The following is a 27568-nucleotide window of genomic DNA, read 5'->3' on the forward strand; positions in this document are numbered from 1 at the left end:
ATAGGATAAAACAACATAAATACAATTTAATAAAGCATGGGTTAAAACAACATAAATACAATTTAATAAAGCATAGGATAAAACAACATAAATGCAATTTAATAAATCATAGGATAAAACCACATAAATACAATTTAATAAAGCATAGGATAAAACAACATAAATACAATTTAATAAAGCATAGGATAAAACCACATAAATACAATTTAATAAAGCATAGGATAAAACAACATAAATACAATTTAATAAAGCATAGGATAAAACAACATAAATACAATTTAATAAAGCATAGGTTAAAACAACATAAATACAATTTAATAAAGCATAGGATAAAACAACATAAATACAATTTAATAAAGCATAGGATAAAAGAACATAAATACAATTTAATGAAGCATAGGATAAAACAACATAAATACAATTTAATAAAGCATGGGTTAAAACAACATAAATACAATTTAATAAAGCATACGATAAAACAACATAAATACCACTTAATAAAACATAGGATAAAACAACATAAATACAATTTAATAAAGCATAGGATAATACAACATAAACACAATTTAATAAAGCATAGGATAAAACAACATAAACACAATTTAATAAAGCATAGGATAAAACAACATAAATACAATTTAATAAAGCATAGGACAAAACAACATAAATACAATTTAATAAAGCATAGGATAAAACAACATAAATACAATTTAATAAAGCATGGGTTAAAACAACATAAATACAATTTAATAAAGCATAGGATAAAACAACATAAATGCAATTTAATAAATCATAGGATAAAACCACATAAATACAATTTAATAAAGCATAGGATAAAACAACATAAATACAATTTAATAAAGCATAGGATAAAACCACATAAATACAATTTAATAAAGCATAGGATAAAACAACATAAATACAATTTAATAAAGCATAGGATAAAACAAGATAGATGCAATTTAATAAAGCATAGGATAAAACAACATAAATACAATTTAATAAAGCTTTCGATAAAACTACATAAATACAATTTAATAAAGCATAGGATAAAACAACATAAATCCCATTTAATAAAGCATAGCATAAAACAACATAAACACAATTTAATAAAGCATAGGATAAAACAACATAAATACAATTTAATAAAGCATAGGATAAAACAACATAAATACAATTTAATAAAGCATAGGATAAAACAACATAAACACAATTTAATAAAGCATAGGATAAAACAACATAAATACAATTTAATAAAGCATAGGATAAAACAACATAAATGCAGTTTAATAAAGCATACAATAAAACAACATAAATACAATTTAATAAAGCATACAATAAAACAACATAAAAACAATTTAATAAAGCATAGGATAAAACAACATAAATGCAATTTAATAAAGCATAGGATAAAACAACATAAACACAATTTAATAAAGCATAGGATAAAACAACATAAATACAATTTAATAAAGCATAGGATAAAACAACATAAATACAATTTAATAAAGCATAGGATAAAACAACATAAATACAATTTAATAAAGCATAAGTTAAAACAACATAAATACAATTTAATAAAGTATAGGATAAAACAACATAAATACAATTTAATAAAGCATAGGTTAAAACAACATAAATACAATTTAATAAAGCATAGGATAAAACAACATAAATACAATTTAATAAAGCATAGGATAAAACAACATAAACACAATTTTAATAAAGCATAGGATAAAACAACATAAATACAATTTAATAAAGCATAGGATAAAACAACATGAATGCAGTTTAATAAAGCATACAATAAAACAACATAAATACAATTTAATAAAGGATAGGTTAAAACAACATAAATACAATTTAATAAAGCATAGGATAAAACAACATAAATACAATTTAATAAAGCATAGGATAAAACAACATAAATACAGTTTAATAAAGCATAGGTTAAAACAACATAAATACAATTTAATAAAGCATAGGATAAAACAACATAAATACCATTTAATAAAGCATAGGATAAAACAACATAAATACAATTTAATAAAGCATAGGTTAAAACAAGATAAATACAATTTAATAAAGCATAGGATAAAACAACATAAATACAATTTAATAAAGCATAGGATAAAAGAACATAAATACAATTTAATGAAGCATAGGATAAAACAACATAAATACAATTTAATGAAGCATGGGTTAAAACAACATAAATACAATTTAATAAAGCATAGGATAAAACAACATAAATACAATTTAATAAAGCATAGGATAAAACAACATAAAAACAATTTAATAAAGCATAGGTTAAAACAAAATAAATACAATTTAATAAAGCATAGGATAAAACAACATAAATACAATTTAATGAAGCATAGGATAAAACAACATAAATACAATTTAATAAAGCATAGGTAAAACAACATAAATGCAGTTTAATAAAGCATACGATAAAACAACATAAATACAATTTAATAAAACATAGGATAAAACAACATAAATACAATTTAATAAAGCATAGGATAATACAACATAAACACAATTTAATAAAGCATAGGATAAAACAACATAAATACAATTTATTAAAGCATACGATAAAACAACATAAATACAATTTAATAAAGCATAGGACAAAACAACATAAATACAATTTTATAAAGCATAGGATAAAACAACATACATACAATTTAATAAAGCATGGGTTAAAACAACATAAATACAATTTAATAACGCATAGGATAAAACAACATAAATACTATTTAATAAATCATAGGATAAAACCACATAAATACAATTTAATAAAGCATAGGATAAAACAACATAAATACAATTTAATAAAGCATGGGTTAAAACAACATAAATACAATTTAATAAAGCATAGGATAAAACAACATAAATGCAATTTAATAAATCATAGGATAAAACCACATAAATACAATTTAATAAAGCATAGGATAAAACAACATAAATACAATTTAATAAAGCATAGGATAAAACCACATAAATACAATTTAATAAAGCATAGGATAAAACAACATAAATACAATTTAATAAAGCATAGGATAAAACAAGATAGATGCAATTTAATAAAGCATAGGATAAAACAACATAAATACAATTTAATAAAGCTTTCGATAAAACTACATAAATACAATTTAATAAAGCATAGGATAAAACAACATAAATCCCATTTAATAAAGCATAGCATAAAACAACATAAACACAATTTAATAAAGCATAGGATAAAACAACATAAATACAATTTAATAAAGCATAGGATAAAACAACATAAATACAATTTAATAAAGCATAGGATAAAACAACATAAACACAATTTAAGAAAGCATAGGATAAAACAACATAAATACAATTTAATAAAGCATAGGATAAAACAACATAAATGCAGTTTAATAAAGCATACAATAAAACAACATAAATACAATTTAATAAAGCATAGGATAAACCAACATAAATACAATTTAATAAAGCATAGGATAAAACAACATAAATACAATTTAATAAAGCATAGGATAAAACAACATAAAAATAATTTAATAAAGCATAGGTTAAAACAAAATAAATACAATTTAATAAAGCATAGGATAAAACAACATAAATACAATTTAATGAAGCATGGGTTAAAACAACATAAACACAAATTAATAAAGCATAGGATAAAACAACATAAATACAATTTAATAAAGCATAGGATAAAACAACATAAAAACAATTTAATAAAGCATAGGTTAAAACAAAATAAATACAATTTAATAAAGCATAGGATAAAACAACATAAATACAATTTAATGAAGCATAGGATAAAACAACATAAATACAATTTAATAAAGCATAGGATAAAACAACAAAAATACAATTTAATAAAGCATAGGTAAAACAACATAAATGCAGTTTAATAAAGCATACGATAAAACAACATAAATACAATTTAATAAAACATAGAATAAAACAACATAAATACAATTTAATAAAGCATAGGATAATACAACATAAACACAATTTAATAAAGCATAGGATAAAACAACATAAATACAATTTAATAAAGCATACAATAAAACAACATAAATACAATTTAATAAAGCATAGGACAAAACAACATAAATACAATTTAATAAAGCATAGGATAAAACAACATAAATACAATTTAATAAAGCATGGGTTAAAACAACATAAATACAATTTAATAACGCATAGGATAAAACAACATAAATACTATTTAATAAATCATAGGATAAAACCACATAAATACAATTTAATAAAGCATAGGATAAAACCACATAAATACAATTTAATAAAGCATAGGATAAAACAACATAAATACAATTTAATAAAGCATAGGATAAAACAAGATAGATGCAATTTAATAAAGCATAGGATAATACAACATAAATGCAGTTTAATAAAGCATACGATAAAACAACATAAATACAATTTAATAAAACATTGGATAAAACAACATAAATACAATTTAATAAAGCATAGGATAATACAACATAAACACAATTTAATAAAGCATAGGATAAAACAACATAAATACAATTTAATAAAGCATAGGATAAAACAACATAAATACAATTTAATAAAGCATAGGACAAAACAACATAAATACAATTTAATAAAGCATAGGATAAAACAACATAAATACAATTTAATAAAGCATGGGTTAAAACAACATAAATACAATTTAATAAAGCATAGGATAAAACAACATAAATGCAATTTAATAAATCATAGGATAAAACCACATAAATACAATTTAATAAAGCATAGGATAAAACAACATAAATACAATTTAATAAAGCATAGGATAAAACCACATAAATACAATTTAATAAAGCATAGGATAAAACAACATAAATACAATTTAATAAAGCATAGGATAAAACAACATAAATACAATTTAATAAAGCATAGGTTAAAACAACATAAATACAATTTAATAAAGCATAGGATAAAACAACATAAATACAATTTAATAAAGCATAGGATAAAAGAACATAAATACAATTTAATGAAGCATAGGATAAAACAACATAAATACAATTTAATAAAGCATGGGTTAAAACAACATAAATACAATTTAATAAAGCATACGATAAAACAACATAAATACCACTTAATAAAACATAGGATAAAACAACATAAATACAATTTAATAAAGCATAGGATAATACAACATAAACACAATTTAATAAAGCATAGGATAAAACAACATAAACACAATTTAATAAAGCATAGGATAAAACAACATAAATACAATTTAATAAAGCATAGGACAAAACAACATAAATACAATTTAATAAAGCATAGGATAAAACAACATAAATACAATTTAATAAAGCATGGGTTAAAACAACATAAATACAATTTAATAAAGCATAGGATAAAACAACATAAATGCAATTTAATAAATCATAGGATAAAACCACATAAATACAATTTAATAAAGCATAGGATAAAACAACATAAATACAATTTAATAAAGCATAGGATAAAACCACATAAATACAATTTAATAAAGCATAGGATAAAACAACATAAATACAATTTAATAAAGCATAGGATAAAACAAGATAGATGCAATTTAATAAAGCATAGGATAAAACAACATAAATACAATTTAATAAAGCTTTCGATAAAACTACATAAATACAATTTAATAAAGCATAGGATAAAACAACATAAATCCCATTTAATAAAGCATAGCATAAAACAACATAAACACAATTTAATAAAGCATAGGATAAAACAACATAAATACAATTTAATAAAGCATAGGATAAAACAACATAAATACAATTTAATAAAGCATAGGATAAAACAACATAAACACAATTTAATAAAGCATAGGATAAAACAACATAAATACAATTTAATAAAGCATAGGATAAAACAACATAAATGCAGTTTAATAAAGCATACAATAAAACAACATAAATACAATTTAATAAAGCATACAATAAAACAACATAAAAACAATTTAATAAAGCATAGGATAAAACAACATAAATGCAATTTAATAAAGCATAGGATAAAACAACATAAACACAATTTAATAAAGCATAGGATAAAACAACATAAATACAATTTAATAAAGCATAGGATAAAACAACATAAATACAATTTAATAAAGCATAGGATAAAACAACATAAATACAATTTAATAAAGCATAAGTTAAAACAACATAAATACAATTTAATAAAGTATAGGATAAAACAACATAAATACAATTTAATAAAGCATAGGTTAAAACAACATAAATACAATTTAATAAAGCATAGGATAAAACAACATAAATACAATTTAATAAAGCATAGGATAAAACAACATAAACACAATTTTAATAAAGCATAGGATAAAACAACATAAATACAATTTAATAAAGCATAGGATAAAACAACATGAATGCAGTTTAATAAAGCATACAATAAAACAACATAAATACAATTTAATAAAGCATACAATAAAACAACATAAATACAATTTAATAAAGCATAGGATAAAACAACATAAATACAATTTAATAAAGCATAGGATAAAACAACATAAACACAATTTAATAAAGCATAGGATAAAACAACATAAATACAATTTAATAAAGCATAGGATAAAACAACATAAATACAATTTAATAAAGCATAGGTTAAAACAACATAAATACAATTTAATAAAGTATAGGATAAAACAACATAAATACAATTTAATAAAGCATAGGTTAAAACAACATAAATACAATTTAATAAAGCATAGGATAAAACAACATAAATACAATTTAACAAAGCATAGGTTAAAACAACATAAATACAATTTAATAAAGCATAGGTTAAAACAACATAAATACAATTTAATAAAGGATAGGTTAAAACAACATAAATACAATTTAATAAAGCATAGGATAAAACAACATAAATACAATTTAATAAAGCATAGGATAAAACAACATAAAAACAATTTAATAAAGCATAGGTTAAAACAAAATAAATACAATTTAATAAAGCATAGGATAAAACAACATAAATACAATTTAATGAAGCATAGGATAAAACAACATAAATACAATTTAATAAAGCATAGGATAAAACAACAAAAATACAATTTAATAAAGCATAGGTAAAACAACATAAATGCAGTTTAATAAAGCATACGATAAAACAACATAAATACAATTTAATAAAACATAGAATAAAACAACATAAATACAATTTAATAAAGCATAGGATAATACAACATAAACACAATTTAATAAAGCATAGGATAAAACAACATAAATACAATTTAATAAAGCATACAATAAAACAACATAAATACAATTTAATAAAGCATAGGACAAAACAACATAAATACAATTTAATAAAGCATAGGATAAAACAACATAAATACAATTTAATAAAGCATGGGTTAAAACAACATAAATACAATTTAATAACGCATAGGATAAAACAACATAAATACTATTTAATAAATCATAGGATAAAACCACATAAATACAATTTAATAAAGCATAGGATAAAACCACATAAATACAATTTAATAAAGCATAGGATAAAACAACATAAATACAATTTAATAAAGCATAGGATAAAACAAGATAGATGCAATTTAATAAAGCATAGGATAATACAACATAAATGCAGTTTAATAAAGCATACGATAAAACAACATAAATACAATTTAATAAAACATTGGATAAAACAACATAAATACAATTTAATAAAGCATAGGATAATACAACATAAACACAATTTAATAAAGCATAGGATAAAACAACATAAATACAATTTAATAAAGCATAGGATAAAACAACATAAATACAATTTAATAAAGCATAGGACAAAACAACATAAATACAATTTAATAAAGCATAGGATAAAACAACATAAATACAATTTAATAAAGCATGGGTTAAAACAACATAAATACAATTTAATAAAGCATAGGATAAAACAACATAAATGCAATTTAATAAATCATAGGATAAAACCACATAAATACAATTTAATAAAGCATAGGATAAAACAACATAAATACAATTTAATAAAGCATAGGATAAAACCACATAAATACAATTTAATAAAGCATAGGATAAAACAACATAAATACAATTTAATAAAGCATAGGATAAAACAACATAAATACAATTTAATAAAGCATAGGTTAAAACAACATAAATACAATTTAATAAAGCATAGGATAAAACAACTTAAATACAATTTAATAAAGCATAGGATAAAAGAACATAAATACAATTTAATGAAGCATAGGATAAAACAACATAAATACAATTTAATGAAGCATGGGTTAAAACAACATAAATACAATTTAATAAAGCATACGATAAAACAACATAAATACAACTTAATAAAACATAGGATAAAACAACATAAATACAATTTAATAAAGCATAGGATAATACAACATAAACACAATTTAATAAAGCATAGGATAAAACAACATAAACACAATTTAATAAAGCATAGGATAAAACAACATAAATACAATTTAATAAAGCATAGGACAAAACAACATAAATACAATTTAATAAAGCATAGGATAAAACAACATAAATACAATTTAATAAAGCATGGGTTAAAACAACATAAATACAATTTAATAAAGCATAGGATAAAACAACATAAATGCAATTTAATAAATCATAGGATAAAACCACATAAATACAATTTAATAAAGCATAGGATAAAACAACATAAATACAATTTAATAAAGCATAGGATAAAACCACATAAATACAATTTAATAAAGCATAGGATAAAACAACATAAATACAATTTAATAAAGCATAGGATAAAACAAGATAGATGCAATTTAATAAAGCATAGGATAAAACAACATAAATACAATTTAATAAAGCTTTCGATAAAACTACATAAATACAATTTAATAAAGCATAGGATAAAACAACATAAATCCCATTTAATAAAGCATAGCATAAAACAACATAAACACAATTTAATAAAGCATAGGATAAAACAACATAAATACAATTTAATAAAGCATAGGATAAAACAACATAAATACAATTTAATAAAGCATAGGATAAAACAACATAAACACAATTTAATAAAGCATAGGATAAAACAACATAAATACAATTTAATAAAGCATAGGATAAAACAACATAAATGCAGTTTAATAAAGCATACAATAAAACAACATAAATACAATTTAATAAAGCATACAATAAAACAACATAAAAACAATTTAATAAAGCATAGGATAAAACAACATAAATGCAATTTAATAAAGCATAGGATAAAACAACATAAACACAATTTAATAAAGCATAGGATAAAACAACATAAATACAATTTAATAAAGCATAGGATAAAACAACATAAATACAATTTAATAAAGCATAGGATAAAACAACATAAATACAATTTAATAAAGCATAAGTTAAAACAACATAAATACAATTTAATAAAGTATAGGATAAAACAACATAAATACAATTTAATAAAGCATAGGTTAAAACAACATAAATACAATTTAATAAAGCATAGGATAAAACAACATAAATACAATTTAATAAAGCATAGGATAAAACAACATAAACACAATTTTAATAAAGCATAGGATAAAACAACATAAATACAATTTAATAAAGCATAGGATAAAACAACATGAATGCAGTTTAATAAAGCATACAATAAAACAACATAAATACAATTTAATAAAGCATACAATAAAACAACATAAATACAATTTAATAAAGCATAGGATAAAACAACATAAATACAATTTAATAAAGCATAGGATAAAACAACATAAACACAATTTAATAAAGCATAGGATAAAACAACATAAATACAATTTAATAAAGCATAGGATAAAACAACATAAATACAATTTAATAAAGCATAGGTTAAAACAACATAAATACAATTTAATAAAGTATAGGATAAAACAACATAAATACAATTTAATAAAGCATAGGTTAAAACAACATAAATACAATTTAATAAAGCATAGGATAAAACAACATAAATACAATTTAACAAAGCATAGGTTAAAACAACATAAATACAATTTAATAAAGCATAGGTTAAAACAACATAAATACAATTTAATAAAGGATAGGTTAAAACAACATAAATACAATTTAATAAAGCATAGGATAAAACAACATAAATACAATTTAATAAAGCATAGGATAAAACAACATAAATACAGTTTAATAAAGCATAGGTTAAAACAACATAAATACAATTTAATAAAGCATAGGATAAAACAACATAAATACCATTTAATAAAGCATAGGTTAAAACAACATAAATACAATTTAATAAAGCATAGGATAAAACAACATAAATACAATTTAATAAAGCATAGGATAAAAGAACATAAATAATATTTAATGAAGCATAGGATAAAACAACATAAATAAAATTTAATGAAGCATGGGTTAAAACAACATAAATACAATTTAATAAAGCATAGGATAAAACAACATAAATACAATTTAATAAAGCATAGGATAAAACAACATAAAAACAATTTAATAAAGCATAGGTTAAAACAAAATAAATACAATTTAATAAAACATAGGATAAAACAACATAAATACAATTTAATGAAGCATAGGATAAAACAACATGAATACAATTTAATAAAGCATAGGATAAAACAACAAAATACAATTTAATAAAGCATAGGTAAAACAACATAAATGCAGTTTAATAAAGCATACGATAAAACAACATAAATACAATTTAATAAAACATAGGATAAAACAACATAAATACAATTTAATAAAGGATAGGATAATACAACATAAACACAATTTAATAAAGCATAGGATAAAACAACATAAATACAATTTAATAAAGCATACGATAAAACAACATAAATACAATTTAATAAAGCATAGGATAAAACAACATAAATACAATTTAATAAAGCATAGGATAAAACAACATAAACACAATTTTAATAAAGCATAGGATAAAGCAACATAAATACAATTTAATAAAGCATAGGATAAAACAACATAAATGCAGTTTAATAAAGCATACAATAAAACAACATAAATACAATTTAATAAAGCATACAATAAAACAACATAAATACAATTTAATAAAGCATAGGATAAAACAACATAAATACAATTTAATAAAGCATAGGATAAAACAACATAAACACAATTTAATAAAGCATTGGATAAAACAACATAAATACAATTTAATAAAGCATAGGTTAAAACAACATAAATACAATTTAATAAAGTATAGGATAAAACAACATAAATACAATTTAATAAAGCATAGGTTAAAACAACATAAATACAATTTAATAAAGCATAGGATAAAACAACATAAATACAATTTAATAAAGCATAGGTTAAAACAACATAAATACAATTTAATAAAGCATAGGTTAAAACAACATAAATACAATTTAATAAAGGATAGGTTAAAACAACATAAATACAATTTAATAAAGCATAGGATAAAACAACATAAATACAATTTAATAAAGCATAGGATAAAACAACATAAATACAGTTTAATAAAGCATAGGTTAAAACAACATAAATACAATTTAATAAAGCATAGGATAAAACAACATAAATACCATTTAATAAAGCATAGGTTAAAACAACATAAATACAATTTAATAAAGCATAGGATAAAACAACATAAATACAATTTAATAAAGCATAGGATAAAAGAACATAAATAATATTTAATGAAGCATAGGATAAAACAACATAAATACAATTTAATGAAGCATGGGTTAAAACAACATAAATACAATTTAATAAAGCATAGGATAAAACAACCTAAATACAATTTAATAAAGCATAGGATAAAACAACATAAAAACAATTTAATAAAGCATAGGTTAAAACAAAATAAATACAATTTAATAAAGCATAGGATAAAACAACATAAATACAATTTAATGAAGCATAGGATAAAACAACATAAATACAATTTAATAAAGCATAGGATAAAACAACAAAATACAATTTAATAAAGCATAGGTAAAACAACATAAATGCAGTTTAATAAAGCATACGATAAAACAACATAAATACAATTTAATAAAACATAGGATAAAACAACATAAATACAATTTAATAAAGCATAGGATAATACAACATAAACACAATTTAATAAAGCATAGGATAAAACAACATAAATACAATTTAATAAAGCATACGATAAAACAACATAAATACAATTTAATAAAGCATAGGACAAAACAACATAAATACAATTTAAAAAAGCATAGGATAAAACAACATAAACACAATTTAATAAAGCATAGGATAAAACAACATAAATACAATTTAATAAAGTATAGGATAAAACTAAATAAACACAATTTAATAAAGCATAGGATAAAACAACATAAATACAATTTAATAAAGCATAGGATAAAACAACATAAACACAATTTATAAAGCATAGGATAAAACAACATAAATACAATTTAATAAAGCATAGGATAAAACAACATAAACAGAATTTAATAAAGCATAGGATAAAACAACATAAATACAATTTAATAAAGCATAGTATAAAACAACATAAACAGAATTTAATAAAGCATAGGATAAAACAACATAAATACAATTTAATAAAGCATAGGATAAAACAACATAAATACAATTTAATAAAGCATAGGTTAAAACAACATAAATACAATTTAATAAAGCATAGGTTAAAACAACATAAATACAATTGAATAAAGCATAGGATAAAACAACATAAATACAATTTAATAAAGCATAGGTTAAAACAACATAAATACAATTGAATAAAGCATAGGATAAAACAACATAAATACAATTTAATAAAGCATAGGTTAAAACAACATAAATACAATTTAATAAAGCATAGGATAAAACAACATAAATACAATTTAATAAAGCATAGGATAAAACAACATAAACACAATTTAATAAAGTATAGGATAAAACAACATAAATACAATTTAATAAAGCATAGGTTAAAACAACATAAATACAATTTAATAAAGCATAGGTTAAAACAACATAAATACAATTTAATAAAGTATAGGATAAAACAACATAAATACAATTTAATAAAGCATAGGTTAAAACAACATAAATACAATTTAATAAAGGATAGGTTAAAACCACATAAATACAATTTAATAAAGCATAGGATAAAACAACATAAATACAATTTAATAAAGCATAGGATAAAACAACATAAATACAGTTTAATAAAGCATAGGTTAAAACAACATAAATACAATTTAATAAAGCATAGGATAAAACAACATAAATACCATTTAATAAAGCATAGGATAAAACAACATAAATACAATTTAATAAAGCATAGGTTAAAACAACATAAATACAATTTAATAAAGCATAGGATAAAACAACATAAATACCATTTAATAAAGCATAGGATAAAACAACATAAATACAATTTAATAAAGCATAGGTTAAAACAACATAAATACAATTTAATAAAGCATAGGATAAAACAACATAAATACAATTTAATAAAGCATAGGATAAAAGAACATAAATACAATTTAATGAAGCATAGGATAAAACAACATAAATACAATTTAATGAAGCATGGGTTAAAACAACATAAATACAATTTAATAAAGCATAGGATAAAACAACATAAATACAATTTAATAAAGCATAGGATAAAACAACATAAAAACAATTTAATAAAGCATAGGTTAAAACAAAATAAATACAATTTAATAAAGCATAGGATAAAACAACATAAATACAATTTAATGAAGCATAGGATAAAACAACATAAATACAATTTAATAAAGCATAGGTAAAACAACATAAATGCAGTTTAATAAAGCATACGATAAAACAACATAAATACAATTAAATAAAACATAGGATAAAACAACATAAATACAATTTAATAAAGCATAGGATAATACAACATAAACACAATTTAATAAAGCATAGGATAAAACAACATAAATACAATTTAATAAAGCATACGATAAAACAACATAAATACAATTTAATAAAGCATAGGACAAAACAACATAAATACAATTTTATAAAGCATAGGATAAAACAACATACATACAATTTAATAAAGCATGGGTTAAAACAACATAAATACAATTTAATAACGCATAGGATAAAACAACATAAATACTATTTAATAAATCATAGGATAAAACCACATAAATACAATTTAATAAAGCATAGGATAAAACAACATAAATACAATTTAATAAAGCATAGGATAAAACCACATAAATACAATTTAATAAAGCAAAGGATAAAACAACATAAATACAATTTAATAAAGCATAGGATAAAACAAGATAGATGCAATTTAATAAAGCATAGGATAATACAACATAAATGCAGTTTAATAAAGCATACGATAAAACAACATAAATACAATTTAATAAAACATTGGATAAAACAACATAAATACAATTTAATAAAGCATAGGATGCTACAACATAAACACAATTTAATAAAGCATAGGATAAAACAACATAAATACAATTTAATAAAGCATAGGATAAAACAACATAAATACAATTTAATAAAGCATAGGACAAAACAACATAAATACAATTTAATAAAGCATAGGATAAAACAACATAAATACAATTTAATAAAGCATGGGTTAAAACAACATAAATACAATTTAATAAAGCATAGGATAAAACAACATAAATGCAATTTAATAAATCATAGGATAAAACCACATAAATACAATTTAATAAAGCATAGGATAAAACAACATAAATACAATTTAATAAAGCATAGGATAAAACCACATAAATACAATTTAATAAAGCATAGGATAAAACAACATAAATACAATTTAATAAAGCATAGGATAAAACAAGATAGATGCAATTTAATAAAGCATAGGATAAAACAACATAAATGCAGTTTAATAAAGCATACAATAAAACAACATAAATACAATTTAATAAAGCATAGGATAAACCAACATAAATACAATTTAATAAAGCTTACGATAAAACTACATAAATACAATTTAATAAAGCATAGGATAAAACAACATAAATCCCATTTAATAAAGCATAGCATAAAACAACATAAACACAATTTAATAAAGCATAGGATAAAACAACATAAATACAATTTAATAAAGCATAGGATAAAACAACATAAATACAATTTAATAAAGCATAGGATAAAACAACATAAATGCAGTTTAATAAAGCATACAATAAAACAACATAAATACAATTTAATAAAGCATAGGATAAACCAACATAAATACAATTTAATAAAGCATAGGATAAAACAACATAAATGCAGTTTAATAAAGCATACAATAAAACAACATAAATACAATTTAATAAAGCATAGGATAAACCAACATAAATACAATTTAATAAAGCATAGGATAAAACAACATAAATACAATTTAATAAAGCATAGGATAAAACAACATAAAAACAATTTAATAAAGCATAGGTTAAAACAAAATAAATACAATTTAATAAAGCATAGGATAAAACAACATAAATACAATTTAATGAAGCATAGGATAAAACAACATAAATACAATTTAATAAAGCATAGGATAAAACAACAAAAATACAATTTAATAAAGCATAGGTAAAACAACATAAATGCAGTTTAATAAAGCATTCGATAAAACAACATAAATACAATTTAATAAAACATAGAATAAAACAACATAAATACAATTTAATAAAGCATAGGATAATACAACATAAACACAATTTAATAAAGCATAGGATAAAACAACATAAATACAATTTAATAAAGCATGGGTTAAAACAACATAAATACAATTTAATTAAGCATAGGATAAAACAACATAAATGCAATTTAATAAATCATAGGATAAAACCACATAAATACAATTTAATAAAGCATAGGATAAAACAACATAAATACAATTTAATAAAGCATAGGATAAAACCACATAAATACAATTTAATAAAGCATAGGATAAAACAACATAAATACAATTTAATAAAGCATAGGATAAAACAAGATAGATGCAATTTAATAAAACATAGGATAAAACAACATAAACACAATTTAATAAAGCTTTCGATAAAACTACATAAATACAATTTAATAAAGCATAGGATAAAACAACATAAATCCCATTTAATAAAGCATAGCATAAAACAACATAAACACAATTTAATAAAGCATAGGATAAAACAACATAAATACAATTTAATAAAGCATAGGATAAAACAACATAAATACAATTTAATAAAGCATAGGATAAAACAACATAAACACAATTTAATAAAGCATAGGATAAAACAACATAAATACAATTTAATAAAGCATAGGATAAAACAACATAAATGCAGTTTAATAAAGCATACAATAAAACAACATAAATACAATTTAATAAAGCATACAATAAAACAACATAAAAACAATTTAATAAAGCATAGGATAAAACAACATAAATGCAATTTAATAAAGCATAGGATAAAACAACATAAACACAATTTAATAAAGCATAGGATAAAACAACATAAATACAATTTAATAAAGCATAGGATAAAACAACATAAATACAATTTAATAAAGCATAAGTTAAAACAACATAAATACAATTTAATAAAGTATAGGATAAAACAACATAAATACAATTTAATAAAGCATAGGTTAAAACAACATAAATACAATTTAATAAAGCATAGGATAAAACAACATAAATACAATTTAATAAAGCATAGGATAAAACAACATAAACATAATTTTAATAAAGCATAGGATAAAACAACATAAATACAATTTAATAAAGCATAGGATAAAACAACATGAATGCAGTTTAATAAAGCATACAATAAAACAACATAAATACAATTTAATAAAGCATACAATAAAACAACATAAATACAATTTAATAAAGCATAGGATAAAACAACATAAATACAATTTAATAAAGCATAGGATAAAACAACATAAACACAATTTAATAAAGCATAGGATAAAACAACATAAATACAATTTAATAAAGCATAGGATAAAACAACATAAATACAATTTAATAAAGCATAGGTTAAAACAACATAAATACAATTTAATAAAGTATAGGATAAAACAACATAAATACAATTTAATAAAGCATAGGTTAAAACAACATAAATACAATTTAATAAAGCATAGGATAAAACAACATAAATACAATTTAATAAAGCATAGGTTAAAACAACATAAATACAATTTAATAAAGCATAGGTTAAAACAACATAAATACAATTTAATAAAGGATAGGTTAAAACAACATAAATACAATTTAATAAAGCATAGGATAAAACAACATAAATACAATTTAATAAAGCATAGGATAAAACAACATAAATGCAGTTTAATAAAGCATAGGTTAAAACAACATAAATACAATTTAATAAAGCATAGGATAAAACAACATAAATACCATTTAATAAAGCATAGGTTAAAACAACATAAATACAATTTAATAAAGCATAGGATAAAACAACATAAATACAATTTAATAAAGCATAGGATAAAAGAACATAAATAATATTTAATGAAGCATAGGATAAAACAACATAAATAAAATTTAATGAAGCATGGGTTAAAACAACATAAATACAATTTAATAAAGCATAGGATAAAACAACATAAATACAATTTAATAAAGCATAGGATAAAACAACATAAAAACAATTTAATAAAGCATAGGTTAAAACAAAATAAATACAATTTAATAAAGCATAGGATAAAACAACATAAATACAATTTAATGAAGCATAGGATAAAACAACATAAATACAATTTAATAAAGCATAGGATAAAACAACAAAATACAATTTAATAAAGCATAGGTAAAACAACATAAATGCAGTTTAATAAAGCATACGATAAAACAACATAAATACAATTTAATAAAACATAGGATAAAACAACATAAATACAATTTAATAAAGCATAGGATAATACAACATAAACACAATTTAATAAAGCATAGGATAAAACAACATAAATACAATTTAATAAAGCATAGGTTAAAACAACATAAATACAATTTAATAAAGTATAGGATAAAACAACATAAATACAATTTAATAAAGCATAGGTTAAAACAACATAAATACAATTTAATAAAGCATAGGATAAAACAACATAAATACAATTTAATAAAGCATAGGTTAAAACAACATAAATACAATTTAATAAAGCATAGGTTAAAACAACATAAATACAATTTAATAAAGGATAGGTTAAAACAACATAAATACAATTTAATAAAGCATAGGATAAAACAACATAAATACAATTTAATAAAGCATAGGATAAAACAACATAAATACAGTTTAATAAAGCATAGGTTAAAACAACATAAATACAATTTAATAAAGCATAGGATAAAACAACATAAATACCATTTAATAAAGCATAGGTTAAAACAACATAAATACAATTTAATAAAGCATAGGATAAAACAACATAAATACAATTTAATAAAGCATAGGATAAAAGAACATAAATAATATTTAATGAAGCATAGGATAAAACAACATAAATAAAATTTAATGAAGCATGGGTTAAAACAACATAAATACAATTTAATAAAGCATAGGATAAAACAACATAAATACAATTTAATAAAGCATAGGATAAAACAACATAAAAACAATTTAATAAAGCATAGGTTAAAACAAAATAAATACAATTTAATAAAGCATAGGATAAAACAACATAAATACAATTTAATGAAGCATAGGATAAAACAACATAAATACAATTTAATAAAGCATAGGATAAAACAACAAAATACAATTTAATAAAGCATAGGTAAAACAACATAAATGCAGTTTAATAAAGCATACGATAAAACAACATAAATACAATTTAATAAAACATAGGATAAAACAACATAAATACAATTTAATAAAGCATAGGATAATACAACATAAACACAATTTAATAAAGCATAGGATAAAACAACATAAATACAATTTAATAAAGCATAGGATAAAACAACATAAATACAATTTAATAAAGCATAGGATAAAACAACATAAATACAATTTAATAAAGCATAGGATAAAACAACATAAACACAATTTAATAAAGCATAGGATAAAACAACATAAATACAATTTAATAAAGCATAGGATAAAACAACATAAATGCAGTTTAATAAAGCATACAATAAAACAACATAAATACAATTTAATAAAGCATACAATAAAACAACATAAAAACAATTTAATAAAGCATAGGATAAAACAACATAAATGCAATTTAATAAAGCATAGGATAAAACAACATAAACACAATTTAATAAAGCATAGGATAAAACAACATAAATACAATTTAATAAAGCATAGGATAAAACAACATAAATACAATTTAATAAAGCATAGGATAAAACAACATAAATACAATTTAATAAAGCATAAGTTAAAACAACATAAATACAATTTAATAAAGTATAGGATAAAACAACATAAATACAATTTAATAAAGCATAGGTTAAAACAACATAAATACAATTTAATAAAGCATAGGATAAAACAACATAAATACAATTTAATAAAGCATAGGATAAAACAACATAAACATAATTTTAATAAAGCATAGGATAAAACAACATAAATACAATTTAATAAAGCATAGGATAAAACAACATGAATGCAGTTTAATAAAGCATACAATAAAACAACATAAATACAATTTAATAAAGCATACAATAAAACAACATAAATACAATTTAATAAAGCATAGGATAAAACAACATAAATACAATTTAATAAAGCATAGGATAAAACAACATAAACACAATTTAATAAAGCATAGGATAAAACAACATAAATACAATTTAATAAAGCATAGGATAAAACAACATAAATACAATTTAATAAAGCATAGGTTAAAACAACATAAATACAATTTAATAAAGTATAGGATAAAACAACATAAATACAATTTAATAAAGCATAGGTTAAAACAACATAAATACAATTTAATAAAGCATAGGATAAAACAACATAAATACAATTTAATAAAGCATAGGTTAAAACAACATAAATACAATTTAATAAAGCATAGGTTAAAACAACATAAATACAATTTAATAAAGGATAGGTTAAAACAACATAAATACAATTTAATAAAGCATAGGATAAAACAACATAAATACAATTTAATAAAGCATAGGATAAAACAACATAAATACAGTTTAATAAAGCATAGGTTAAAACAACATAAATACAATTTAATAAAGCATAGGATAAAACAACATAAATACCATTTAATAAAGCATAGGTTAAAACAACATAAATACAATTTAATAAAGCATAGGATAAAACAACATAAATACAATTTAATAAAGCATAGGATAAAAGAACATAAATAATATTTAATGAAGCATAGGATAAAACAACATAAATAAAATTTAATGAAGCATGTGTTAAAACAACATAAATACAATTTAATAAAGCATAGGATAAAACAACATAAATACAATTTAATAAAGCATAGGATAAAACAACATAAAAACAATTTAATAAAGCATAGGTTAAAACAAAATAAATACAATTTAATAAAGCATAGGATAAAACAACATAAATACAATTTAATGAAGCATAGGATAAAACAACATAAATACAATTTAATAAAGCATAGGATAAAACAACATAAAAACAATTTAATAAAGCATAGGTTAAAACAAAATAAATACAATTTAATAAAGCATAGGATAAAACAACATAAATACCATTTAATAAAGCATAGGTTAAAACAACATAAATACAATTTAATAAAGCATAGGATAAAACAACATAAATACAATTTAATAAAGCATAGGATAAAAGAACATAAATAATATTTAATGAAGCATAGGATAAAACAACATAAATAAAATTTAATGAAGCATGGGTTAAAACAACATAAATACAATTTAATAAAGCATAGGATAAAACAACATAAATACAATTTAATAAAGCATAGGATAAAACAACATAAAAACAATTTAATAAAGCATAGGTTAAAACAAAATAAATACAATTTAATAAAGCATAGGATAAAACAACATAAATACAATTTAATGAAGCATAGGATAAAACAACATAAATACAATTTAATAAAGCATAGGATAAAACAACAAAATACAATTTAATAAAGCATAGGTAAAACAACATAAATGCAGTTTAATAAAGCATACGATAAAACAACATAAATACAATTTAATAAAACATAGGATAAAACAACATAAATACAATTTAATAAAGCATAGGATAATACAACATAAACACAATTTAATAAAGCATAGGATAAAACAACATAAATACAATTTAATAAAGCATAGGATAAAACAACATAAATACAATTTAATAAAGCATAGGATAAAACAACATAAATGCAATTTAATAAAGCATAGGATAAAACAACATAAACACAATTTAATAAAGCATAGGATAAAACAACATAAATACAATTTAATAAAGCATAGGATAAAACAACATAAATGCAGTTTAATAAAGCATACAATAAAACAACATAAATACAATTTAATAAAGCATACAATAAAACAACATAAAAACAATTTAATAAAGCATAGGATAAAACAACATAAATGCAATTTAATAAAGCATAGGATAAAACAACATAAACACAATTTAATAAAGCATAGGATAAAACAACATAAATACAATTTAATAAAGCATAGGATAAAACAACATAAATACAATTTAATAAAGCATAGGATAAAACAACATAAATACAATTTAATAAAGCATAAGTTAAAACAACATAAATACAATTTAATAAAGTATAGGATAAAACAACATAAATACAATTTAATAAAGCATAGGTTAAAACAACATAAATACAATTTAATAAAGCATAGGATAAAACAACATAAATACAATTTAATAAAGCATAGGATAAAACAACATAAACATAATTTTAATAAAGCATAGGATAAAACAACATAAATACAATTTAATAAAGCATAGGATAAAACAACATGAATGCAGTTTAATAAAGCATACAATAAAACAACATAAATACAATTTAATAAAGCATACAATAAAACAACATAAATACAATTTAATAAAGCATAGGATAAAACAACATAAATACAATTTAATAAAGCATAGGATAAAACAACATAAACACAATTTAATAAAGCATAGGATAAAACAACATAAATACAATTTAATAAAGCATAGGATAAAACAACATAAATACAATTTATTAAAGCATAGGTTAAAACAACATAAATACAATTTAATAAAGTATAGGATAAAACAACATAAATACAATTTAATAAAGCATAGGTTAAAACAACATAAATACAATTTAATAAAGCATAGGATAAAACAACATAAATACAATTTAATAAAGCATAGGTTAAAACAACATAAATACAATTTAATAAAGCATAGGTTAAAACAACATAAATACAATTTAATAAAGGATAGGTTAAAACAACATAAATACAATTTAATAAAGCATAGGATAAAACAACATAAATACAATTTAATAAAGCATAGGATAAAACAACATAAAAACAATTTAATAAAGCATAGGTTAAAACAAAATAAATACAATTTAATAAAGCATAGGATAAAACAACATAAATACAATTTAATAAAGCATAGGATAAAACAACATAAATACAATTTAATAAAGCATAGGATAAAACAACATAAAAACAATTTAATAAAGCATAGGTTAAAACAAAATAAATACAATTTAATAAAGCATAGGATAAAACAACATAAATACCATTTAATAAAGCATAGGTTAAAACAACATAAATACAATTTAATAAAGCATAGGATAAAACAACATAAATACAATTTAATAAAGCATAGGATAAAAGAACATAAATAATATTTAATGAAGCATAGGATAAAACAACATAAATAAAATTTAATGAAGCATGGGTTAAAACAACATAAATACAATTTAATAAAGCATAGGATAAAACAACATAAATACAATTTAATAAAGCATAGGATAAAACAACATAAAAACAATTTAATAAAGCATAGGTTAAAACAAAATAAATACAATTTAATAAAGCATAGGATAAAACAACATAAATACAATTTAATGAAGCATAGGATAAAACAACATAAATACAATTTAATAAAGCATAGGATAAAACAACAAAATACAATTTAATAAAGCATAGGTAAAACAACATAAATGCAGTTTAATAAAGCATACGATAAAACAACATAAATACAATTTAATAAAACATAGGATAAAACAACATAAATACAATTTAATAAAGCATAGGATAATACAACATAAACACAATTTAATAAAGCATAGGATAAAACAACATAAATACAATTTAATAAAGCATAGGATAAAACAACATAAATACAATTTAATAAAGCATAGGATAAAACAACATAAATACAATTTAATAAAGCATAGGATAAAACAACATAAACACAATTTAATAAAGCATAGGATAAAACAACATAAATACAATTTAATAAAGCATAGGATAAAACAACATAAATGCAGTTTAATAAAGCATACAATAAAACAACATAAATACAATTTAATAAAGCATACAATAAAACAACATAAAAACAATTTAATAAAGCATAGGATAAAACAACATAAATGCAATTTAATAAAGCATAGGATAAAACAACATAAACACAATTTAATAAAGCATAGGATAAAACAACATAAATACAATTTAATAAAGCATAGGATAAAACAACATAAATACAATTTAATAAAGCATAGGATAAAACAACATAAATACAATTTAATAAAGCATAAGTTAAAACAACATAAATACAATTTAATAAAGTATAGGATAAAACAACATAAATACAATTTAATAAAGCATAGGTTAAAACAACATAAATACAATTTAATAAAGCATAGGATAAAACAACATAAATACAATTTAATAAAGCATAGGATAAAACAACATAAACATAATTTTAATAAAGCATAGGATAAAACAACATAAATACAATTTAATAAAGCATAGGATAAAACAACATGAATGCAGTTTAATAAAGCATACAATAAAACAACATAAATACAATTTAATAAAGCATACAATAAAACAACATAAATACAATTTAATAAAGCATAGGATAAAACAACATAAATACAATTTAATAAAGCATAGGATAAAACAACATAAACACAATTTAATAAAGCATAGGATAAAACAACATAAATACAATTTAATAAAGCATAGGATAAAACAACATAAATACAATTTAATAAAGCATAGGTTAAAACAACATAAATACAATTTAATAAAGTATAGGATAAAACAACATAAATACAATTTAATAAAGCATAGGTTAAAACAACATAAATACAATTTAATAAAGCATAGGATAAAACAACATAAATACAATTTAATAAAGCATAGGTTAAAACAACATAAATACAATTTAATAAAGCATAGGTTAAAACAACATAAATACAATTTAATAAAGGATAGGTTAAAACAACATAAATACAATTTAATAAAGCATAGGATAAAACAACATAAATACAATTTAATAAAGCATAGGATAAAACAACATAAATACAGTTTAATAAAGCATAGGTTAAAACAACATAAATACAATTTAATAAAGCATAGGATAAAACAACATAAATACCATTTAATAAAGCATAGGTTAAAACAACATAAATACAATTTAATAAAGCATAGGATAAAACAACATAAATACAATTTAATAAAGCATAGGGTAAAAGAACATAAATAATATTTAATGAAGCATAGGATAAAACAACATAAATAAAATTTAATGAAGCATGGGTTAAAACAACATAAATACAATTTAATAAAGCATAGGATAAAACAACATAAATACAATTTAATAAAGCATAGGATAAAACAACATAAAAACAATTTAATAAAGCATAGGTTAAAACAAAATAAATACAATTTAATAAAGCATAGGATAAAACAACATAAATACAATTTAATGAAGCATAGGATAAAACAACATAAATACAATTTAATAAAGCATAGGATAAAACAACAAAATACAATTTAATAAAGCATAGGTAAAACAACATAAATGCAGTTTAATAAAGCATACGATAAAACAACATAAATACAATTTAATAAAACATAGGATAAAACAACATAAATACAATTTAATAAAGCATAGGATAATACAACATAAACACAATTTAATAAAGCATAGGATAAAACAACATAAATACAATTTAATAAAGCATACGATAAAACAACATAAAAACAATTTAAGAAAGCATAGGATAAAACAACATAAATACAATTTAATAAAGCATAGGATAAAACAACATAAACACAATTTTAATAAAGCATAGGATAAAGCAACATAAATACAATTTAATAAAGCATAGGATAAAACAACATAAATGCAGTTTAATAAAGCATACAATAAAACAACATAAATACAATTTAATAAAGCATACAATAAAACAACATAAATACAATTTAATAAAGCATAGGATAAAACAACATAAATACAATTTAATAAAGCATAGGATAAAACAACATAAACACAATTTAATAAAGCATTGGATAAAACAACATAAATACAATTTAATAAAGCATAGGTTAAAACAACATAAATACAATTTAATAAAGTATAGGATAAAACAACATAAATACAGTTTAATAAAGCATAGGTTAAAACAACATAAATACAATTTAATAAAGCATAGGATAAAACAACATAAATACCATTTAATAAAGCATAGGTTAAAACAACATAAATACAATTTAATAAAGCATAGGATAAAAGAACATAAATACAATTTAATAAAGCATAGGATAAAAGAACATAAATAATATTTAATGAAGCATAGGATAAAACAACATAAATACAATTTAATGAAGCATGGGTTAAAACAACATAAATACAATTTAATAAAGCATAGGATAAAACAACCTAAATACAATTTAATAAAGCATAGGATAAAACAACATAAAAACAATTTAATAAAGCATAGGTTAAAACAAAATAAATACAATTTAATAAAGCATAGGATAAAACAACATAAATACAATTTAATGAAGCATAGGATAAAACAACATAAATACAATTTAATAAAGCATAGGATAAAACAACAAAATACAATTTAATAAAGCATAGGTAAAACAACATAAATGCAGTTTAATAAAGCATACGATAAAACAACATAAATACAATTTAATAAAACATAGGATAAAACAACATAAATACAATTTAATAAAGCATAGGATAATACAACATAAACACAATTTAATAAAGCATAGGATAAAACAACATAAATACAATTTAATAAAGCATACGATAAAACAACATAAATACAATTTAATAAAGCATAGGACAAAACAACATAAATACAATTTAAAAAAGCATAGGATAAAACAACATAAACACAATTTAATAAAGCATAGGATAAAACAACATAAAAACAATTTAATAAAGCATAGGTTAAAACAAAATAAATTCAATTTAATAAAGCATAGGAAAAAACAACATAAATACAATTTAATGAAGCATAGGATAAAACAACATAAATACAATTTAATAAAGCATAGGATAAAACAACAAAATACAATTTAATAAAGCATAGGTAAAACAACATAAATGCAGTTTAATAAAGCATACGATAAAACAACATAAATACAATTTAATAAAACATAGGATAAAACAACATAAATACAATTTAATAAAGCATAGGATAATACAACATAAACACAATTTAATAAAGCATAGGATAAAACAACATAAATACAATTTAATAAAGCATACGATAAAACAACATAAATACAATTTAATAAAGCATAGGACAAAACAACATAAATACAATTTAAAAAAGCATAGGATAAAACAACATAAACACAATTTAATAAAGCATAGGATAAAACAACATAAATACAATTTAATAAAGTATAGGATAAAACTAAATAAACACAATTTAATAAAGCATAGGATAAAACAACATAAATACAATTTAATAAAGCATAGGATAAAACAACATAAACACAATTTATAAAGCATAGGATAAAACAACATAAATACAATTTAATAAAGCATAGGATAAAACAACATAAACAGAATTTAATAAAGCATAGGATAAAACAACCTAAATACAATTTAATAAAGCATAGGATAAAACAACATAAAAACAATTTAATAAAGCATAGGTTAAAACAAAATAAATACAATTTAATAAAGCATAGGATAAAACAACATAAATACAATTTAATGAAGCATAGGATAAAACAACATAAATACAATTTAATAAAGCATAGGATAAAACAACAAAATACAATTTAATAAAGCATAGGTAAAACAACATAAATGCAGTTTAATAAAGCATACGATAAAACAACATAAATACAATTTAATAAAACATAGGATAAAACAACATAAATACAATTTAATAAAGCATAGGATAATACAACATAAACACAATTTAATAAAGCATAGGATAAAACAACATAAATACAATTTAATAAAGCATACGATAAAACAACATAAAAACAATTTAAGAAAGCATAGGATAAAACAACATAAATACAATTTAATAAAGCATAGGATAAA

Source organism: Phyllobates terribilis, unplaced genomic scaffold (assembly GCF_046119375.1).
Source record: "Phyllobates terribilis strain yellow unplaced genomic scaffold, ASM4611937v1 Scaffold_1__5_contigs__length_1240528914, whole genome shotgun sequence".
Classification (NCBI taxonomy): domain Eukaryota; kingdom Metazoa; phylum Chordata; class Amphibia; order Anura; family Dendrobatidae; genus Phyllobates; species Phyllobates terribilis.